The following is a 22584-nucleotide window of genomic DNA, read 5'->3' as shown; positions in this document are numbered from 1 at the left end:
AGGGAGACACCACCAGCCAAGAGGCCCTGCATGCCAGACTTGGAAAGGGATTGTAACTCCAACTGGGAGAGGGGTCCTGTCACCTAGAGCCTGAAGTTGTGTGGTTACTGCCAGAGCAAGTGTATCCAACCTGCAGCCCTCCCCCCCACCCCCATCCCTCATCCCCCACAGCACAGCCAGGGCTTGAGAGCGAGCCCTGGGACTTATAAAGAACAGACTGTGAACTGTCCTTACACTCTGCAAACTGCTGTTTGTGATGTCCCCGTGCCACAAAGTGGGGCTAAGTGTTCTCTTTTAACCTTTCTCATTTTTCCTTATTCTTTTCTTTTTAATCAATTGATGTTTAATAAATTGTATTCGCTTTGAACTGTATGTAGTGATCAGTGAATCAGGAAAGCATCCAGCGTGAAGAGAGCACCCTGGAGTGGGAACACCCTATCCCCTGCCCTATGTGACTACAAGGTCGGAGATTCAGCCCCAGATAACCTGGGCCCAGCCTTTTTGGGATTTCGAGGACTCTGCTACTCAGGAGAGTGGAAGGGGAGATCTCAGGGTCAGGGAGGCCATTGGATAAAGGAAGTGGGAGTGGGGACTCAGATCCTTTCACTGGTCCATTTCACCAGGGTAGTGTAAAAACCAGGAAAGTTCCCCACAGTAACGGGGCCATTCCCCTGCTTACATTAAGCTATGTAGCTGAAGAAGCTCAAGTTGCATAGCTTATTTCACCCTTAGTCCTGCTGTGTAGATGTGCCCTAAATGATTCTAGAAATCTGATGCAGGGACCCAAATTGTCTCTAAACAGGTACTAATTCAGCTGTATAAATATTTCACCCTTCTAATGTGACTATTTTTATGTCTCTCACATATATCACATTAGATACAACTGCACATCCTCTAATGAATGTGATATATGCCAGCAAGTGCCAGCCGTGCCCCTCTGTTGTGTTTATTGGCCAAGCAGACGGTCTCTAGGACAAAGGATAAATGGACAGAAATCAAACCTCAGAAATGGTAACACACATAAACCCAGTGGGGAACATTATAATCTGCCCGATCACTTAATCATGGATTTAAAAGTAGCCATTCTTCTACAAAGTAATTTCACCAGTCAATTACAGAGAGAGTTTGTAGAACTGGAATTCATCTACAGATTTGACACCATTACCCTGAGCTTGAACAAAAACATTAACTAGATGGTGCATTACAAAGTCAATTTCTCCTGCCTTTCCAAATCAAAAGCTATGTATGGGACACATCCAGACCACTTAATAAGCCTCATTAACACAGATGTTATAATTGACATGTAGTTAATCTACTGTTATATCTATCTCTTGGTTTCTGTTATTTCCATTCCAATTCATCTGTTTAAGTGGGTTTAGCCCACAAAACCTCATGATTCTATATATTTTGGTTAGTCTCTAAGGGTATGTCTATACTACAGCACTAATTTGAACTAACTTAATTCGAATTAGTTAATTCGAACTAAGCTAATTCGAACTAGTGCATCTAGACCTAAAAACTAGTTCGAATTAGCATTTTGCTAATTCGAACTAGCATGTCCACATTGAGTGGACCCTGAACCGAGGTTAAGGATGGCCGGAAGCAGTGCCGGCAGGGCATCAGATTAGGACTTAGAGCGTGGAGCTGCTATCTCAGGCTAGCCGAGGGCTGTGCTTAAAGGGACCCGACCCCCACCCCAGACAGACAGTTCTCAGAAGTTCCCCGCTTGCAAAGCAGTTCTGGCTTGGAGTGCCCTGACTGCCCACACTCGGCACATCACAACACTCAGCCATCAGCCCGGCTGCACTTGCCGCAAGCTGCCATCCGGGGGGAGGTTAATCGGGGGGCTGCAGGAGAGATTCCACCCCGAGGAGCCCACAGAGCCACCCCAGTCCTCCCCATTGGGAGCTCGTACCCCATTCCTCCCTCACATCCTTCCACTTACCCCTCCCTAGCCCCCCTTCCTGATGTACAAAATAAAGGACACGTGTGTTCAAAAATAGAAACTCTCTTTATTGAACAAAACTGGGGGAGACTGGGAAAAGGAGGTGGGAGAGGGGAAGAGAGAGGGTGGGAGAGGGGAGGGCAACTAAAATGATCAGGGGTTTGGAACAGGTCCCATATGAAGAGAAGCTAAAGAGACTGGGACTTTTCAGCTTAGAAAAGAGGAGACTGAGAGGGGATATGATAGAGGTCTATAAAAGCATGAGTGGTGTGGAGAAAGTGCACAAAGAAAAGTTCTTCATTAGTTCCCATAATAGCAGGACTGGAGGACACCAAAGGAAAGGAATGGGTAGCAGGCTTCAAACTAATAACAGAAAGTTCTTCTTCACAAAGCAAATAGTCAACCTGTGGAACTCCTTGCTGCAGGAGGCTGTGAAGGCTAGAACTAGAACAGAGTTTAAAGAGAAGTTAGATAAAGTCATGGAGGTTGGGTCCATGGAGTGCTATTAGTCACGGGATAGAAATGGTGTCCCTGGCCTCTGTTTGTGGAAGGCTGGAGAGGGATGGCACAAGACAAATGGCTTGGTCATTGTCTTCAGACCATCCCCTTCAGGGTCCCTAGTGTTGGCCACAGTCGGCAGACAGGCTACTGTGTTAGATGGACCTTTGGTCTGACCCCGTACGGTCGTTCTAAGCTCAGGGCTCAGGGTTGGGGGTCTCACTGGACCACCCTGATTTTCATGCAAACCTGCTCCTGGGTGGCCAGGCTGGAAGCTCTCCTGCCCTAGACGGCCACTTTCCTGTGCCTAGTGCGGAGGTCGTGGATGAGGTCCACGATCTCCGCACTAGACCAGGCGGGCGCCCGCCTCTTGCGGACCTGAGCAGGCTCCCGGGAGCCGCCAGCCTGGTCCCAGGAAGAGGCGGAGGGCTGGGTGGCAGCAGGTGGCTGGTTCATGCCTTGCTAGGTGCAGGGTCTGCTGGTTGGATGCTGGCAGGCTTGCACCTGGCACAGGCACCGTAGCCAAGCCATGCCCCTTTAAGGGATCCGGGGCTGGGAGAGGGGCAGACGAGTTTCCCTGGTGGTGCCCAGAGTGGCCACCAGGGAAAGCTGGGGAGGGCTAGCCTCCCACTAGTTCGAATTAAGTGGCTACACGGCCCTTAATTCGAACTACTTAATTCGAACTAGGTGTTAGTCCTCGTATAATTAGGTTTACCTAGTTCGAATTAAGGGCTCCGCTAGTTCGAATTAAGTTGAAGCTAGCAGTTTGCCTGTGTAGCGCCTATCAAAGTTAATTCGAACTAACGTCTGTTAGTTCGCATTAACTTTGTAGTGTAGACATACCCTAAGGTGCTACAAGACTACTCAAGGTGAAATAATGTTAGATGGGTCACTGGGCTGCTGTCCCTGCCATGTTGTGTGTTACTGCTAAGAGGAAAAGAAACACAAGTTGTATTTTCCCTAGGTTATAAAGCAAGTTGAAAAATATGAAAAAAATCATGAATATTGGTCAAAAAATTTGGTGTGTTTTTAACATCCTCAAAATTTCTGTCCACCCGTTCCTGTCAAATCTAATTTTGGAAAAATTCCACCTGCTTTACGTGGCAATCAGCAGAAAGCTGGAATGACACTAAAACTCAAAACCTACTTGTAATATCACAGGTTGGCTAGGACACCACTGAGAACGTCAAATATGGGCGAATTCCTTAGAACCAGGACTACTCACAGCCCAAGACTGGAGTCCTCCCTATAAGGCACCAAACCAGTCACACACAGCACTTCAGTTGTCACTCTGGCCAGCAAGAATTTGCACAAGAAAATCCCCTCAGATGCCCCCGCTTTATCTGTGCCACAACCAGCACCACACCTTACACAGATAAGAGGCTATGAAACAAATCTCACTAACTCTGAACAGGTTCTCTCAGTCCCAAAGGACCAGCCACAGTCCCAGGTCAATTTATACCTCAGATCTTACCAAAAAGATCATGCTGTACCAGTCCTTTAGAATCTAAAATCTAAAGGTTTATTAATAAAAGATAGAAAAGGTCGAGAGCAGGATTGTTAAAGCAAATACATTATATACATCAATCCTCAAAGTTCTTGATACAGGCTCTTAGTAAAGATGTAGCTAACTGCTAGCGTAAAAGTCTCTGGAGTACATCCTATGTTAGGATGGGTCAACAAATCATTCCCAACCCTCTGTCCATAGAAAGGATGCTTCTGAAGTCAAGAACAGGATTGAAGACAATGATGGAGGTATCCCCAGGATCCTTTTATAATCTTGCCCAGGTGAAGAGAAATCCATTGTTCTCCTGAATGATGGTACTTCCCAAATGATCAAGTGACCTATCCTTTTCCCCTTAGGAAAGCCGCCATGGCATGCCTGCTGGTCTGCAGGTTCCCAGAAGCATTCCTCAGGTTATTATTGGCAACCTTGAGAGCCATTCACTGAATAACCATTCTTTACAATATGTGGTCCACGCCTATTGATGTCTCCTAGACAAAGAATATTTTAAATTTAAAATATAAGTACAGAGCCCATATTCATAACTTTACATATAAAACTCATACATGTACATGAGTGGCATACATAGAACCAGCATAGCATAAGCTTTCATTTGACACCTCACATGGCCTACTTTGCACCAAATGTGGAGCAAACATACAACAGTGGGTGCAACAATGATCTGTACTTTCCTATTACAACCCTGCTAAACAGGGCAGGTTTATGCCACTGCATCAGCAACCTACTAGCTGTTTGAGGATGCGGGACAATTCCTCAAGGAGCAAAAGTAGGCTGCAGTGACTAGGCACTTGAAGGCATTAGAGAGGAGTGGAGGTATAGATAGAATGAGCGCACCCTATCAAGCACATATGCTAGAGTCTGTAGTGGCAGGAAAGGAAAACAAGGGAATACATATTTATGTGATGGATAACTATATGGATGTAAAGGAGCCAGATCCTTGGGTTGTGTACGTTGTTGTATCTCCATTGAACTGGCCTAAATTCTCTAACCCTTTTAGTTATGCCCTCAAGATCTTATGCTCCTCTTCAGAACTGACCCTGTTAGAAGAAGCCCTGTAGTGGGGGTTGCAGCCACAGAGAAAACTGCTGATGAAATGGGAAAGGTTCAGGCCAGAGTGAGGTGACTGCACAATGTTAAAGACCATTTAACTTGGTTAAAATGATATATATTTAGCATTACAATGAAATGGAGTCTACATTCCAGCTCTTTTTGGTTCACTGCCAAGCCAAAGCTCCTCAGCAGTGCAGCAGCTGACAGCCTTGTCAGGACTGCCCCAAGCTTGGCCAGGGAATGACACTACTAGACTCTGGGCCTGTCTCTCCTGTTGTTTACACCAGGAAAACTTGGGTACCACCAGTGAACTCAATGGATCTGAGTTACACCGACGTAAGCCGAATCAAACCCTTTTAAGTCTATTACCCTACTGACCTGACAAGTTAGATTTTGTCTGGGACTGTTGTGCCTGGTGGCATTCCACGAAGTTTCTTGCTTTCACTGGTCCACAGACCGTAAGGGATCAGTCCTGACATTTGGTCAAATTGAAGAGAGCTCTGACCTAGGTCCCCAGCTGATAAGGACTGGCATAGCCCAAATGACTTCAGTGGAACTATGTCAATTTACAACAGCTGAGGAGCTAGCCCTTACTATTTTAAAATGCCTATATAACAGCCACATCTCATGAACACTTGGAAACCTCAGTTTAAATGTCCCAAACAATGGACTATTAAAATGAAAAAAAAATCCATTCCATTTCCTCTTCTGAAAGTGACACTACTCAGATGTGTGGCCAAGTTTTCAAATCAGTGTGATCAATTTCATGCCTGCCAAGTTGTTCACTTCAGCTACGCTGCAAACCTTTTTCTTAAAAGAAAAAGAGGGGAGAGGGAGAGGGAATACAATGCCAACACAAGGTCTAGTAAAGGGAATAAATGTATTTGTGCATTTCCCCCTTGGAATACATCTGTTGATGCCGACCTGAAAAAGGAAGGCTTTTGTTAAATATTTCTTGATTATTTATAATCCTGCTGCATACCCTTTGCTTTAGAGACACCAGTCATGCCATAACTGATTGTGGGAGCCGAGGAATTTTGCCAGCTGAACTAATTGACTCATTTGCCTTTTTTCGGGGGGGGGGGGGGGGGGGCAGGGGAATTATATAAGCTCTTTGTTATTAAAACATCTCTGTTGAGTCAACTCAGTGACATTCCTTGTAGCCAATTTGAAATATTTGCAGCAGAAACAAGATATCTACAGTCACAATTACACTGAAGTCACCTAAATAGATGAGCATTATAAACAGGTTTGGCTAGAAAATGTTAGAGTGTTAGTTTTCATGAAAAGCAAGCTCGTTTTCATATCTGTGCTACTAAAATCAAAATGTTAAACAGTTATGTATGTTTCCTGCTGCTCTATATGTTAAGCTGGGATTTTAATTTTTTAATTTTTACTTCTCACCTGTGACAGTATGAAAGAATTAAATATTTCTCTGTTATTAAACATTAGCAAGCAAAGGAACTTTCAAAGGATATGATTCTGGGTTACATGATGCCCAGTTAGGCTACATCTACACTGGCACGTTCTCACGCAACAACTCTTTTGCAGAAGAGTTCTTCTGCAAAAACTCTTCCAGAAGAAAACATCTACACTGTCATGTGCTTTTGCTCAAGAGATGTGCTTTTGTGCAAGCGCATCCATGCCAGTGTAGATGCTCTCTTGCACAAGAAAGCTCTGATGGCCATTTTAACCATAGGGCTTTCTTGTGAAAAATTCATGTTGCCTGTCTACACTGGCCTCTTGCTCAAGAAGAGTTGTGCAAAAGGGCTTATTACTGAGCGGGAGCATCAGAGTTCTGGTGCAAGAAGCCCTGATTTTATACATTAGAATGTCACTTTACTTGCACAAGAACACGCGGCCTGTGTAGACAAGCAACACGTTTTTGCACAAGAGCAGCTGCTTTTGCGCAAGATCATGCCAGTGGAGACACAGCCTTTGCGTATAGGTAGACTGTCCACCTGGGAATTTCTCCTAACAGAGAGAATTTCCCTAGGTAGCTGAATAGCCCCACGCTGCCTCACCACACAGGAAAGGAGCACACCAGAAATGCAGCCAGAGGAGGGAGAATGTGTGACGAGAACAGTCTCTGCTCCAGGTAGCTTGGGCTGTTCCAATGGCCTAGGAAGCCCTAGCCTGCAGCCTTAAATTAGAGCAGTCACTTACCATGGGAATTGGACCAGTCTCTGCCCCACTCCAGAATCTCAGAGGCTGTAGTGCAAAGGTAATATAAACCCAACTTGCTCATCCCCTCCGTCCAAGAGGGATAGAATTGAGCTCAGCCACAGCTCAGAACTGGGGCATGAAACACAGACTGAGACAGAAACTTTGCCGCAAGGCATGGCATGATTAAATGGTCATACTCTGAAACACAAGTTGCTGTTAAGTCCAAAGAACAGGAACAGGCAGATAATATAAATACAATAAACAAAAGCATTTGAACTACTCAGCCAGCTGAGACAGCAATAAAGAAGTAGGCACTAAATACAGTATTGATTTTTCCATGCACTGAGTACAATGGCAAAACAAATATCTAATTGTATTTAAATGAGGTTTAAATGGTAAGCTCTAAATATTATTACAATATACACACATAAAATATTTGCTTAAATCAGCAACATTATTCACATCTCTTCTACATAACTGCTCAGAAGAGATTAGAACAAGCATAAAGCTCTCTGCCTTCAGGACTACATGTAAGATTTTTTTTCACAATAGCTTTTCCAAAATTACATCCATCTTCAAGACTCACAGGGCTAGCTCCCCAGGGTACCAAACTGTTATAGCAACAAACTGGAACTGTCTTAGGTTGAGAGGAAGTGTCAGTATTTGAGCCACCAGGAATGTACTTTGATTAAGCTACTTGGATGAAGACAGGAAGATGGTTTTATGGTTAGTGCACCTGTCTTGGAAGACACAGGTTCAAATCCCTGATCTACCATGGAATTCCTGTGTGACCTTGGACCAGTCACATGGTATCTTGTTTCCTGTATATAAAATGGGTATAATTACACTGCTCTACCTCAAAGGAGTGTTCTAAGATTCCACATGTTCTAGGTGGTAAGGTGCTCAGTGTGGCATGTTGTATCTCAGAAGGACACCCTATAACTCCCATATATATCATTCACCTCTGGTACTGATATTTCATGAAAAGCATGCTGTGTAAGGTCTCATATGGAAGGTCATGATCTGCTGATACATGTTATTCTAAGAAATATGCATATGATTTGTGTGTATGAAATTATGAGATTGTGCTGATTGTTATTACTGAAATATGCTGTAACTTTGCTAGTGGCATGCCAAGGATCCCTGCTCAGTCTCTGTTGATCACCTATTAATCAATGGTGTGACTCAACTATGCAAGCACCACACAATGGGAATGGATGGTCACTGTGACTTGGGGGCTGCTTGTTCACTGTGACCCAGCAAAGCCCACCAGGATATGCCTAGGCTAGTATCTGCAAAACACATGGGCCAAGGATATCAAATAAGGAGCAGTTGCAGCATATGGGGGTCTTTCTCCTCTCCCACTTACACTGGAAACAGCTGGAATGCTGAGAAGATGAAGATTATCTGAGGAGAGTGGTCCAGGCTTCATGAGGGGAAACTGATGTATTAAGAACCATAATATCCAGTGAGGTGAGAACATTGCTTGATTCATATCCTGTTTAGTTTATAGAACTTTAGATTGTGTGCGCTTATTTTTATTTTCCTTGGTAACCATCTCTATTTTTATGCCTACCACTTAGGATCACTTACAATCTATCTTTTTGTAGTTAATAACCCTGTTTTATGTTTTACCTAAAACAGTGTGGCTATGTCTACACTAGCACCCTTTTCCGGAAATGCTTAAAACGGAACAGTTTTCCGTTATAAGTATTTCCGGAAAAAGTGCGTCTACATTGGCAGGATGCTTTTCCGGAAAAGCACTTTTTCCGGAAAAGCGTCCATGGCCAATGTAGACGCGCTTTTCCGGAAAAAAGCCCCGATCGTCATTTTAGCAATCGGGGCTTTTTTGAGGAAAAGACTACTCTGCTGTTTACACTGGCCCTTTTCCGGAATAGTTTTTCCAGAAAAGGACTTTTGCCTGAACGGGAGCAGCATAGTTTTTCCAGAAAAACACTGACAATTTTACAGTAGATCGTCATTGCTTTTCCGGAAAAGCAAGCGGCCAGTGTAGACAGCTGGCAAGTTATTCCGGAAAAGCAGCCGCTTTTCCAGAATAAGTGGCCCAGTGTAGACACAGCCTGTAAGTGCTTGGAAAACCTCAGCTAAGAAACAAAAGTTGCTGCATGTCTTCTCCACATTCAGGGAGCAGCAGACTGGTTTATAAATGTATACTCATCAGGCCTCTGATCAGGAGTCCTAGGCAGGGGACCTCAGGGAATTGGCTTGCCCTCTCTGTTTCTGGTTCATGAGTGGCTGGGACAAGAATTCATGTAACTCATCTGTGTGTGTCCCTTCTTGTGGATGTCCATGTAAGTGCAGTTCCTGGAGCGGTTTCCAGCTTGTTGCAATAGTGTGAGAGAGAGCCCAAGTTGGGGGGACGGAGGGCTCAGTGGTGCCTAAATTCCAAGTTACACCCTGGGAAAACCCATCATAAGCATATACTACAGTGACAGGGATCAGATAAGTACCTGAGAAACAAAGATGTTGATCATTTGGGACTTTCCCTGCACACACGTGAGATTTGGCAGCATACTCAAGGAAGTATTGGGCAGCAGCATTCTGACTGTATGGATCAGTATCACCTCCACATCCAGGGAGCAGAGATTTACTGTTACTGAGGCTACGTCTAGACTGCAAGCTTCTTTCGAAAGAGAGCGTCTACACAGCAAAAGCTCATTGAAAAAGCAATCTGCTTTTTCAAAAGATAGCGTCCACACTCTCTCTCATATAAGGCCACCTGGAACCAGTTCTGGCAGGGCATTAGGTCACCAGTTGCTTCTGAGTGCTATTGCCTAAGCCTAGCTGCAACACGCGCTTAAAGGAACCCCCCTGGATAACCGTTTTTCTTCTGCAAGACGTTTTTCTTCTCTGCGGGACAGAAAAGCTTTAGCAGGGCATGCTCTGGTTGCTCAGCTTTTTTGGATGCCACAGCATTTTTGGTTTTGCCATGGAGCTGGAGCTACCTCTGGGCATGCGATGACCCCACATGGCCATGCTGCAGTTTGTGCAGCAGTTTGTGCAGGCTACATTCATGGCCCTGCACGAGCTGGACATGGAGCTCATTCTTGAGACCCTTTCCCTGTGTTTGGGAGCAAGACCCTTGCAACCACACCCCACAGTGAAGAGATGGTTTGGAAGCTGGACACCAGTTTTGACTGGTGGGACCAGTTGGTTATGGAGTGGTGGGACAACCAATAGTGACTCCAACATTTCCGCCACTTTTTTGGAGCTGTGTGCCTGGCTTGCCCCTGCCCTCTGGCGATGCAACACCCACTTGTGGCCCACAATCCCTCTGAAGAAGCGGGTCGCAATCGCCATCTGGAAGCTCACTGCCACTGACAGCTACTGGTCGGTAGGCAACCAGTTCAGCATGGGGAAGTCCACCATCGGGGACCTCTTCGTGGAGGTAAGGGATTCATGGACTGCAGTCCCTGCGGGGGAGTGAGGGTGTCCTGGAAAAAGGGGACCATAGGGAAAGGGGGTTGGGAGGATGGGGGGAGGGTGGGGGGGGAGGGAGAAGCCCTATCCCTGGCAGATTGTGCCATCCCATCCTCACATAGCCCTGCTGCTCGGGGGGCGACCTCATAGGGGGTGGATCCTGGGGGAGGGGAAGAAAGGGGGACGGGCACCTCCCAAGGGCTCAGGCACTCCCTCTCATTCTCTGTTTTATGTGTTTGTCTCCTTTTGCAGGTCCTGGGAGCCCTGGTGCTGCTTCCTGCAAGGGCCAGGAGGACCCTGGGGGACTTTTGACGTGGCCATACCTGGCAATGCCTGTGGCAGGGAGAGCTGCATGATCCGGTGCTGGTCCAGGGCTGGCTTCCTGCCACAAGGCTTGTCCAGGGTGCCTACAGCTTTAGGAGGTGATAGGAGACAGGAATTACAGAGTTGTTATTTCTTTGGATGGAGTGGCCATCAGGCACCTGTGTTATTTCCTGGAGGCCTCTTCTTTCGAAAGAAAACCCTCCTCCTTGTCCACACATGCTTTTTACTGAAAGAGCTCTTTTGGGAAAAGGCTTCTTCCTCGTAAAAAAAAAAAAAGGTTTACTGATGTCGGAAAAACTCCTCCATTCTTTTGACTTTTTGTTGAAAGAACGCAATTTCAGCGTGGACGTAATTGAAGTTTTTTCAGAAAAATGGCCATTTTTCAAAAAACAACAACAACAAAACCCCTCTGCAATGTAGACATAGCCTGAAAGATGATCAGAATGGACACGAAGCAGGAAGGAGATGACACCCCCATCTCCACAGCAGTGTCCTCTCCAACACCCAGATTTGAACCTACAGTTCCTACTACCCCATCTATTATGTTGATTTTCATCCCCTCGGAGCTCACACACTTCCTTCTTCCTATTTCTTTTTCATTTCTTTGTGTTTTCTATCTCATAAGGGTCCAGATTAGCCAAACAGAACAAGTCTGACCTTGAAACACTTGCTGTCATTAGTTTGTCAAGCTAAAATCAATTCCCAAGTAGCCCAGTCATGGTAAATAAAACAAAAGAAAAGTTGATTTCATAGGCTGGCCAGAAGGAAACAAGAGCAGCCAGACTCCTGGGAAGTAAACCTAGGGCATATGGCATGGGCATGCAGCCAAAACACTGATAGTGAAATGCAGCTTCCATCACAGCTTTACTGTCAAGGGCAGTAGTAACAGATTTAAACAGTGGCTTCTTCCGCCAAGCAGTGCCTGATCCCCCAGCAAACTAATCAGATGCAATTACATTTAACTCTGTATTTTGATTATTTGTAAACAAAGGGCTAGATCCTCAGGTCTCGCCATGCTCCAAAAGAGTTGGAGAGGAAATAAAGAGGTTGCCATTTTTATGCCCCAAGTACTGGGGCTGGCTAGGGAGTAATTTGCCTCAAGCACAACTTAGTGGAGCTTCAGGACTGCTCTAATTTCTGTGTTTTCTGTCATAGCACCGATAGGGCCATTCTAAAGGTGGGACTCAGTGGAGAGCACTAGTGTTTCAACCATACCTTTATCACATGACGTGCCCTGTATACTGTGGGTGGCTTAGTCTGATTTTATATCACTAGAAGATATGCCTATGCAAAGGGAATCCTCCTCAATCAATTTCAAACCTGCTTAATGCTGCTAGAACAATGAAAAGCAGATGGAATAGGACAAAGGTTCTGTCCTCTAGTATTTGTAATATATCCTTCAAGATTTACTCATTCTTCACCTGTAAAACAGTTTTTAGCCTCCTCGCATTTTTAGATCTGTAGGAAAAGGAATGGACAGTCATTGGGCACCGTTCAATTCCTGAAGTTGGCAAAAGGGAAGGACAAGAATCAATATAAGAATAATGAAAAAACCTGTTTCACCTCACTGCTCACTAGCTAACTCTCTAAGGGTATGTCTACACTACAAAGTTAGTTTGAACTAACGGATGTTAGTTCGAACTAACTTTCATAGGCGCTACACTAGCGCTCTGTTAGTTCGAATTTAAATCGAATTAGCGGAGTGCTTAGTTCGAACTAGGTAATCCTCATTCTACGAGGATTAAGCCTAGTTCGAACTTACTAGTTCGAATTAAGGGGTGTGTAGCCCCTTAATTCGAGCTAGTGGGAGGCTAGCCCCTCCCCAGCTTTCCCTGGTGGCCACTCTGGCCAACACCAGGGAAACTCTACTGCCCCCCTCCCGGCCCCGGAGCCCTTAAAGGGGCATGGGCTGGCTACGGGGTTTGTGCCAGTTGCAAGGCTGCCAGCACCCGTGCCAGCACACCCAGCAGCTGACACCCCATGAGCCAGCCACCCGATGCCCCCCAGCCCTTCCCCTCTTCCCGGGACCAGCCTGGCGGCTCCCAGGAGCCTACCCGGGGCCACAAGAGGTGGGCGCCCACGTGGTCTAGTGCGGAGATCGTGGACCTCATCGAGGTTTGGGGGGAAGCCTCCAATGTCCACGATCTCCACACTAGCCACAGGAACGCGGCCATCTACGGCCGCATAGCTGCCAGCCTGGCCACCAGGGGCCACCAGCGCAGCCGGGAGCAGGTGCGCTGGAAAATTAAGGACTTGCGGCAGTCCTACTCCCTGGCCTGCCTGCCAGGGGCCAACCCGGAGGCGTGCCCCCACTTCCATGCTCTGGACTGCATCCTGGGGGCTCTTGCCGTCCCTGCCCCCCAGGAGGTGATAGACCCCGGGGCAGAGGGACCACTCCCAGACACAGAGGAGGAGGACGAGGGCTCCGAGAGCCAGGAGCCTGCCGGCAGCCTGCCCAGGACCCAGATCCCCCGAGGCACCCCACAGAGCCACTCGCCTGTGTCGTCCGAGGCCGGGGAGGCGTCCACATGTGAGTACCATCATGCTCCCCTTATGTGTACGGGGGGCTGGGGCGAGAGGGAGCCCAGGGACCGTGCGCCTGGGCCTTGCCCACCACGGAGCAGCAGCTGGGGATCCTGCAGGGGCCCTGGCCTTGCAGAGGGGGGCTGGGTTTCACACACCTGGGCCCCTGGGGTAATTGAACGCTGGTCTTGTTTCACCACAGCCGCAGCACCTGGGACTGCAGGGCGTACCACCCCGCCTGCAGCAGCCGCCCGTGCCCGGGCCAGCAGGAGAGCCAGGAACCAGGAGGAGTACCAGCAGCGGCACCTCCGGTTCTTGGAGCACCAGCTCCGCATCCAGGAACACTGTGGGGGAATGTGCGTCCCATTGATGGCCCACCCACAGTTGGGGAAGCCGAGGGCGCCGAATCCCCGGATGACGGCGTCCGGGTCGGCGAGGCGGACCACCCTGCGGAGCAGCACCCGGTTGATGGCCTTGACCACCTGTGGAGAGACACAGCAAAGTGCCAATCAGTGGGGTGCCCGGGTGGCTGGGAGCATTCGTGCCCTGGCAGTGCCCCGTGCCCCACTCCTGGAAGCAACCCCCCCTGGCGGCGTGTAGTACGGCCGGGACAGACCGACCCCTCCGGTGTGGGGCACTTTCGCCTCCTCCCGCCCCCCCTTTGTCCCTGGGGCGGCCCATCCCCTCCTTGCATCTCCCCTCCCTCCCCGGCGCAGTGGCCGATGAGTGCCATACCTGCATGAGCACTGCTCCAACGGTGGATCTCCCCACGCCAAACTGGTTCCCGACGGATCGGTAGATGTCCGGCATGGAGAGCTTCCAGAGGGCGATGGCCACCCACTTCTGGTGGGGGATGGCGGGCCTCATGCGAGTGTCCCTTCTGCGCAGAGCAGGGGCGAGCCACTCGCAGAGCTCCAGGAAGGTGTCCCTCCTCATCCTGAAGTTCTGGGTCCACTGTCGGTCTTCCCAGTGTTCCAGGAGCTGCTGGTGTCCATACGCCAGATGCGGCGGGGCACGCCGGTGCCGGGGTGCCGCCGTGGCTCCTCCATGGCCCCCAGGGTGGGCAGGAGGTGAGGCAGGGGGCTGACGTGCACCAGGAGGTGCCAGGCAGCCTCGAGCCATTGCTGGCAGGCTTGCAGCAGCAAGTCCAGAAAGTGCACCAGAAGGTGCAGGGCGAGCTCTGGCTCCATGTTGCCACCTGCGGTGGTGTCCCCGAAGGGAAGCACCGACACAGACGGGCACAGAGACCAACGCTTTGCTGTCCCTCGGCGAGGTTGGCAAGCAGGCAGGAAAAGCTGAGAACCAGCTGTCCAGGGGGGTCCCTTTAAGCACGAGCCTCAGATAGCCTCAGACAGCAGCCACACAATGCAACTACTGACCTGATGCCCTGCCGGAACCGGTTTCAGCTGCCCTTAAATGCGCCCCTGCGTCCAATCAGTGTGGACGCGCTAGTTCGAATTAGCAAAATGCTAATTCGAACTAGTTTTTAGTTCTAGATGCGTTAGTTCGAATTAGCTTAGTTCGAATTAACTAATTTGAACTAAGTTAGTTCGAATTAGCGCTGTAGTGTAGACATACCCTAAGGGTGCATTTACACAGCAGCATTATTTCGGAATAATGACCGTTATTAAGAAATAACAATGCGAGTGCCTACACAGGAATTCAGTTATTTCTAAATAATTTCAAAATAACAAGTGGCTTATTCCAGCTTCTGTAAACCTCATTCCACAAGGAATAACGCCTATTCCGAAATAACTATTTTGAAATAGTTGTAGTGTGGACACTCCACTGCTGCTATTTTGAAATAGCTTCTCCCAAGGGCCATTCAAACTAATTACTCCCCAGTGCCTCCTGGGGCTCTAAATTGAGGTACCACATCCACATTAGGAGAGCCTGCTAGGAGTGCACAGTGACACCACAGAGCACAATAGGGCAGGAAGTTTACTTTGTCAAATTGAAATTGTAGGGGGAATTCAAGTATGCAAATTCAAATATTTGCAACTTCTCATAATGGGACAATTTATTCACCAGGGCTACGTCTACACTGGCCCCTTTTCCGGAAGGGGCATGTAAATTTCACCAGTCGTCGTAGGGAAATCCGCGGGGGATTTAAATATCCCCCGCGGCATTTAAATAAAAATGTCCGCCGCTTTTTTCCGGCTTTTAAAAAAGCCGGAAAAGAGCGTCTACACTGGGCCCGATCCTCCGGAAAAAGTGCCCTTTTCCGGAGGGTCTTATTCCTACTCTTCAAAGTTCACTTTGAAGATCCTCTTCAAAAGGGCACTTTTTCCGGAGGATCGGGCCCAGTGTAGACGCTCTTTTCCGGCTTTTTTAAAAGCCGGAAAAAAGCGGCGGACATTTTTATTTAAATGCCGCGGGGGATATTTAAATCCCCCGCGGATTTCCCTACGACGACTGGTGAAATTTACATGCCCCTTCCGGAAAAGGGGCCAGTGTAGACATAGCCTAGAAGTAAATGCATCAGCATTCTCCCCCCCCCCTCCGAAATCTCTCTTTTGGGGTATCTTACCCCCCCTCTTTTGTTGGGTACCAGAGCTTCTAATTTCTATTCAGACCATCTCTATTACATACTACTGAAAACTTCAGACAGTTATAGCTTGTGTGTTAAGATAACCATCCTATAAATGTCACATTAAAATTACCTTTAAATTGTAAAACAACAACAAAGACATCTCAAAACTCTTTGTCTAGGTTGACACACCTTCAGTGCCAAATTACAAAGCGCTGTTGAAATTCTAGGCATTATGGAAGAAAAGCACACTAGTCAGAAGATTAATAAAAGTTAGACTCAAAGAAACGAAATGAGAAAATGCAAAGTTAAAGTATGATGATTCCTAGTCTGAATGGAATCAGAGTAATAATTTGGGTAGGTTATAGGCCAAAGATAAAAGCACCATAAATTCACAGAAAACTAGATTATGGAGGGAGCTATTATAAATTAAAAAGCCACATAAATCACAGTTAAAAGATAAATGGTATTTGGATAGTATCTTCTGACTGATTAAATTAAGTTTTCATTTGTAGAAGAGCACAGTATTAAAAAGGAAACTGTAACTTTAAAAGGACTATTCCCTCAGCCACAAACACAACTACTGATTAAACTCAATATGTATTTTTATTTTAGCTCTCTCTTGTCTGATTCTGGGTTCTTCTTTATTATGCTAACACTAACACTTTTTCTAACTGATGAAGGTCTCTATTCTTTAGAGGGTTGTAACTGTAACTACACAAATGTTATTTTCTGGTGAAGATTTGCTTGAATGTTAAATTAATTCACTCTACTTTTGTTTCCCTTAAATATGCTCCTAAGTATGTTTCTGACAGGAATGTTTGCAGAAAGAGTGGGTTTTAACTACATAATAGAAAATAACCACAGTACACAAATTTGGAATTAAAAAAATGCATGTATTTGCACAAGAAACTTGATTTTTCACTTTTTTGTATTAAAACAATATCATGTGATCAAGGAATTTAATCAAAGCCAACCAATACAACTCAAATTTTATATATAAAACCCCTGTACAAATATTCTTGAAATATCAACAGTCCAGGAATTATTTGCAGATTAATTTAACAAATAAATAAGTTTGAATTAACTGCAATGAGCTCACGGATAATTCATAAACAGAAATACAGGCTAAGTTTGTCAAATTAATGATTTCCTTCAAGTTGTTCTCTTAGCTCTAATTATAATGAAGCCATAAAAAAGGATAGTAGCAATGACTTTCTGCATGGTTCAGTCTGTAGGCAAAACATAGGAATTCAGGAAATCATTTGAATCCAGCTCATTGAGCTGGTGACTGCAAATTGTTCAAATGTTCTCTGTTCAATGCTGTATATGACATAAAGGGGGGATCCCTGAGTCCAATTTGTAGCAGACAGGTGTCTACATTACAAAATCAGCCATCACTAATTAGCTGCCTGGTTGGGCACTTAAAAAGAAGGATCACCTACTGAGCTATGGCATCCCATTATAGACGCAAGGTTTCTTCATAGATAGTACCTCCAGGACAGATCCATTCATTTACCCAACTGTTTATCTCACGTAGGAAATATTATTCTATTTTATCTAGTCTATACTCTTCAGAAACCTATTATGCAAGATCTTTATTACCTTGAATGTTTTAAGTGGACATTTTACTGTTGTCATTATTATATCTATAGCTCATTTCTATCACAGTCAAAGTATTCTAAAGGCTTTATAAACAAAGAAAAAGATATGGCAACCTACCCAACAGAACTTGTCATGTCCCAGGATCCAGTATGGATGCACAGGTTGGGAAAGTACAAGCAACTTTCCTTGTCAATTCCCCATGCTTCTGGAAGTACAAGGTCTGCCACTGACTCACACTCCCTCACATCTTCTCCAAAGGGACAGAGGTGGGAAAGGAGAAGACAAAGCCCTGTCTCTACCCCTCTGTGCATTGGCTCTGGGTGGGGCTATGCAGGACAGATCAACATCAGTATAGATATAGTTAGCTAAATTGCCAGTACATGATGATCAAAAGCATGGGTTGTAAACCCCAATAACACTTGCACCGCAAATGACTTCCTCTGGGCACTGTAGTGTGGCGACCTCCCTCCATTCTACCCCCTCCTCACTTCCATTCCACCCCTTCCCTCAAACAATGTGGCCTGGGGCACTAGAGGGAGGGGGGCTGATTCAGGCAGCAGAAGCTCCTTCTCTTCCCCCCCCCCCCCCCACACACACACTCGCCAGTGGTGGTGGAAAGTGGAGTGACCTGGCCCCAACCTGTTCTACTCCGCCAACACCCAGCTCCATCACTCTGTTTCCCATCACTGGTGCAAGGGTGGGGTGGTCCCATCCCTTCCTTTAAGTCCACTCTCCCAAGCAATGTGGCTAGGACCAGGGGAGCAGAGCAGGCTGAGACTGGGTTGCTCCACTTACACTGGTTAGTGCATGGTTGGGCCCATCCACTGCTGCCTCCATCTCCTGCTCCTGCTCCCCACAGCTTCAGCCCCCAGAGCCCCGAGTGCAGCTCCTGCCCCTGTAAGGGGCTCTGGTGTGAAAGATGTGAAAAGGGAATGTCTTTCTCCTCAGTCAGGGGCCATGCCAGTCAGGGTTTGGAGTTTTTTTGCTTCTCACATATGTAAGGTCCCTGATTGAATTTTTTGTGGGTCAGCAGCCCCTAACTAAAGATGTTAAATATGGATTAATTTACTACTTGAGTAGTCAATAGAATTTCTATCGACTACTTGATTAGTCGATAGGCACTTCCACATTCCTCCTTTGAAATGTACATTAGCCCCAGCAGGGCTCTTGTGCATTTCAAAGTTGTAACTCTGTGTGCAGCCCGGGGCCAGCAGGAAGTCCCACTGACTCTGGGCTCCACGCAGGCGCTTCCGCTTTGAAATGCACACCCCCCCCCCCCAGCTGTTGGGCTGCACACGGCATGCCAGCTTTGAAATGTACAAGAGTCCCCCCCTCCCCCAATTGCTGATAGAGGCAGCAAGTGGAGGGTGGGGGGGAAGCAACCAGTCAACTCGACTATCTGATAAGCATTTTCTTATTGACTAGTCCCTAATATCCTTACCCCCAACCCAAAAAGGATTCCCCACCCCTGTTTTATAGACTCCTATCATTTCCGCGTTAGTTGCCTCTTTTACAGGCTGAGCAGTTCCAGTCTTTCTAATGTCTCCTCATATGGAAATTGTTCCATACTTCAAGCATTTCTGTTGGCTTTCTCTGAACTCTGTTCAATCCTAATATATCTACATGCAGTGTTCGACATGTGGGTGTTAACATGGATTTATACAGAGGCAATATATTTCTGGTTTTAGTTTCTATCTCTTTACTAATAATTCCCAGCATTCTGTTAGCTTTTTAGATTGCTGCTACGCATTGAGTTGTCATAAAACTGTCCTCGATGACTATAAGGTCTTTTTCTTAAGTGGGCTCAGAATTTGGACTCCATCATTTTTACATATAACTGGATTTATGTTTTCTAATGGACATTACTTTGCATTTATCAACATTGAATTTCATTTGCCATTTTGTTGCCTACTTTTGAGAGAGTATTGTCTGTGAACTGGGCTACATCACTCTTTACCTATTCTTCCAGAAATGGGTTCCCTAAGTTCAGGCTTCCCCTTGTGCATGTAGGCAGAGAGGGGTGAATTGTGGGTCCAAAACTAAAGATCAAAATTTGTCAGTCTAGCTCATACTGTGTAGCTATCTAATATAAATATGCTTTTGTCCGACAACCTGGAAAATGTCAGGACTCTAAGGGTTAAGTAACAGAAAGGCAGAGAACAATAGCTCTGTGCATAATGGTGCTTTTGCTTTTCTAATAAGCATTACCTTCAGCCAGCTACTAATGTTTAAATAAAATAATTGAAAAGATTCAGTTGATCTCCATTCATTCTGCTTTTTTCTTCATGAAACAGTTCTTTGGAATCTCATTAAGTCACATGAACAGCTGCACCAAGTTGTTATGGCAACTGGATTTTTAAAAGTAAATTAATTTTGCTACAAGGTGTTATTAAGACCAGGTAAGGATGGCTTTGAATAATAATAGCTCCTTATTGTTCAGAGAGTATACTCCATCTTTAACACTGCTGCGCTAGGTTTTTGCTTAAAATGCTGCTTTTTTATTAGAATGTCAACAATCCTTGTAAGCAATGGAAAATAAATTGTTTCAAATTTATAATAAAAACTCATATTAGACTTTCTAGCCATTGTGTAACTGTTCTGCCAGGTACAGCCAGCAGCAGTAGGAGCTGGGTTCAGTATCTAAGGGTTCTTTTCCATCCATCCAGCACAGAACTGGCTTGAGTCCCCACCCAGTGAAGTGGGAAATTGACACCCTGGGTGCTTCTGAGAGGCAACACTTCTCCACTCGCAAGCACAGAAGCTGAGTGTAGAAAAGAAAGAATAATAAAAGAAGGGAAGTGACTTGGATTAATTTGGGAAAACACCATAACACGGATCATAAACATAAACCACCAGTAAAAGTTCTGTTCCAAGTAGGTTGGGCAGTGTCTCTTTCATCTCGGGTTCTTAAATCCAGCAATTTAAATGTGCCCTTCACATGCCCAACCTTTCGCTGGACCCTATCTACAGTCATTGCCCTTGATCAGGGCACACCCAGAGTCCAAAGGTGCAAATGCAGAGTTCATATCCTTTCCATAGTGGGGGCCCCAGAACTGGACGCAATACTCCAGATGTGGCCTAACCAATGCCGATTAAAGTGGAATAATAACTTCTCTAAATCTGCTGGCAATGCTTCTCCTAATGCACCCTAATATGCCATTAGCCTTCTTGGCTACAAGGGCACACTGTTGATTCATATCCAGCTTCTCATCCATTGTAATCCCCAGCCTTTTCTGCCAAACTGCTGCTTAGCCACTCTGTCCCCAGCCTGCAACAGTGCTTGGGATTCTTCCATCCCAAGTGCAGGACTCTGCACTTGTCCTTGTTGAACCTCATCCGATACCTTTTGGCTCAATCCTCCAATTTGTTTAGGTCACTCTGGACCCTATCCCTACTCTCCAGTGGATCTACCTCTCCCCCCAGCTTAATGTCATCTGCAAACTTGCTGAGGGTGCAATCCATCCCTTCATCAAGGTCATTAGTAAAGATGTTGAACAAAACCGGCCCTAGAACTGATCTTTGGGGCACTCTGCTTGAAACCAACCATCAACCCGACATAGAGCTGTTGACCATTACCCGTTGGGCCCAACAATCTAGCCTGCTTTCTATTCATCTTACAGTCCGTTTACTCAGTCCATAATTCCTTAACTTGCTGGCAAGAATACTGTGGATGACAATATCAAAAGCTTTGCTAAAGTAAAAGTATATCCCATCCACTGACTTCCCCCTGTACACAGAGCCAGTTACCTCATCAAAGAAGCTAATTGGGTTGGTCAGACATGACTTTCCCTTGGTGACTATTCCATGTTGACTATTCCTGATCACTTCCCCCTCCTCCAAGTGCCTCAAAAGGGATTCCTTGAGGATCCCCTCCATGACTTTTCTGGGCACTGAGATGAAGCTGACTGGTCTATAGTTTCCTAGATTGTCCTTCTTCCTTTTTTAAGATGGACACTACATTTGCCTTTGTACTATCCCTCCCAGTTGGCTCACACAAAATTAATGAAGTTGCCCACATTTAAGAAAGATGAATTCAATCTAGAACAGATGTAGAAAAGGCTAATAGGATGATTAGCAAAATGGTAACCCTATCTTATAAGAGAACACACAATGAACTTGAACTTTAACAAAATGAAGGCTGTTATTGGATTGTTCACTATAACTACATGGGAAAATATACACAGGGGAAGAAGAGGAATTATTTCAGTTAAGGTTATGAGGACAAAAGGATATAAACTGGTCATCAATTAGTTCAGACTTAAACTTATATTTTTAAGCATTAGAGGAGTGAAGTTCCAGCAATAGTTTTCCATGGGGAATATATGGGAGTGGGGTGGATTGTAACTTATTTCAAGATGGACTTTAACAAGTTTATAGAGGGGATGGTATTAGTGTTCCCTGTAAGCTATGTGCTTCTACAACTGCTCAGGAGAGATTCAAAGGCCACCCAGCTGATTAGCAGAGCACTTACAGCTACGCTTTTTGTTTCTACTGGAAGTGTACATTTGCCTCAGTGCACATAACAAATTTTATTCTGCACATGGATCGACAAGATTAGAGGGAACATTGGATGGTATGATGAGGTTGCTTACAATGGTACCTGCCCCATCCACAATTGCTATTAAAAACAGCATAAGCAGTCAGAGATGAGACACTAGATGGGGAGGACTCTGTGGCTACATCTACACAGCAGTGCTATTTCGGGATAACGGAGGTATCCTGAAATAGCTATTCTGTGTCTTTTGAGCACACCCATTATTTCGAAATATAACAGGCTCGCTAGTCCAACCTCCCCGTAAACCTCATTGCATGAGGAGTAAGGGACTTTTCGAATAGCCATTTATTTCAAAATAAATGCTGTGTAGACAGTGCCAAATTTTGAAATATGTTACTTCAAAATAACATTGAAACAAGATATGCAATTTGCGTAGCTCAAATTGTGTTTCTTATTTCAACCTATTTTGCAGTGTGGATACA

Source organism: Pelodiscus sinensis, chromosome 2 (assembly GCF_049634645.1).
Source record: "Pelodiscus sinensis isolate JC-2024 chromosome 2, ASM4963464v1, whole genome shotgun sequence".
Taxonomy (NCBI): Eukaryota; Metazoa; Chordata; order Testudines; family Trionychidae; genus Pelodiscus; species Pelodiscus sinensis.
This window is presented reverse-complemented; position numbering follows the sequence as displayed.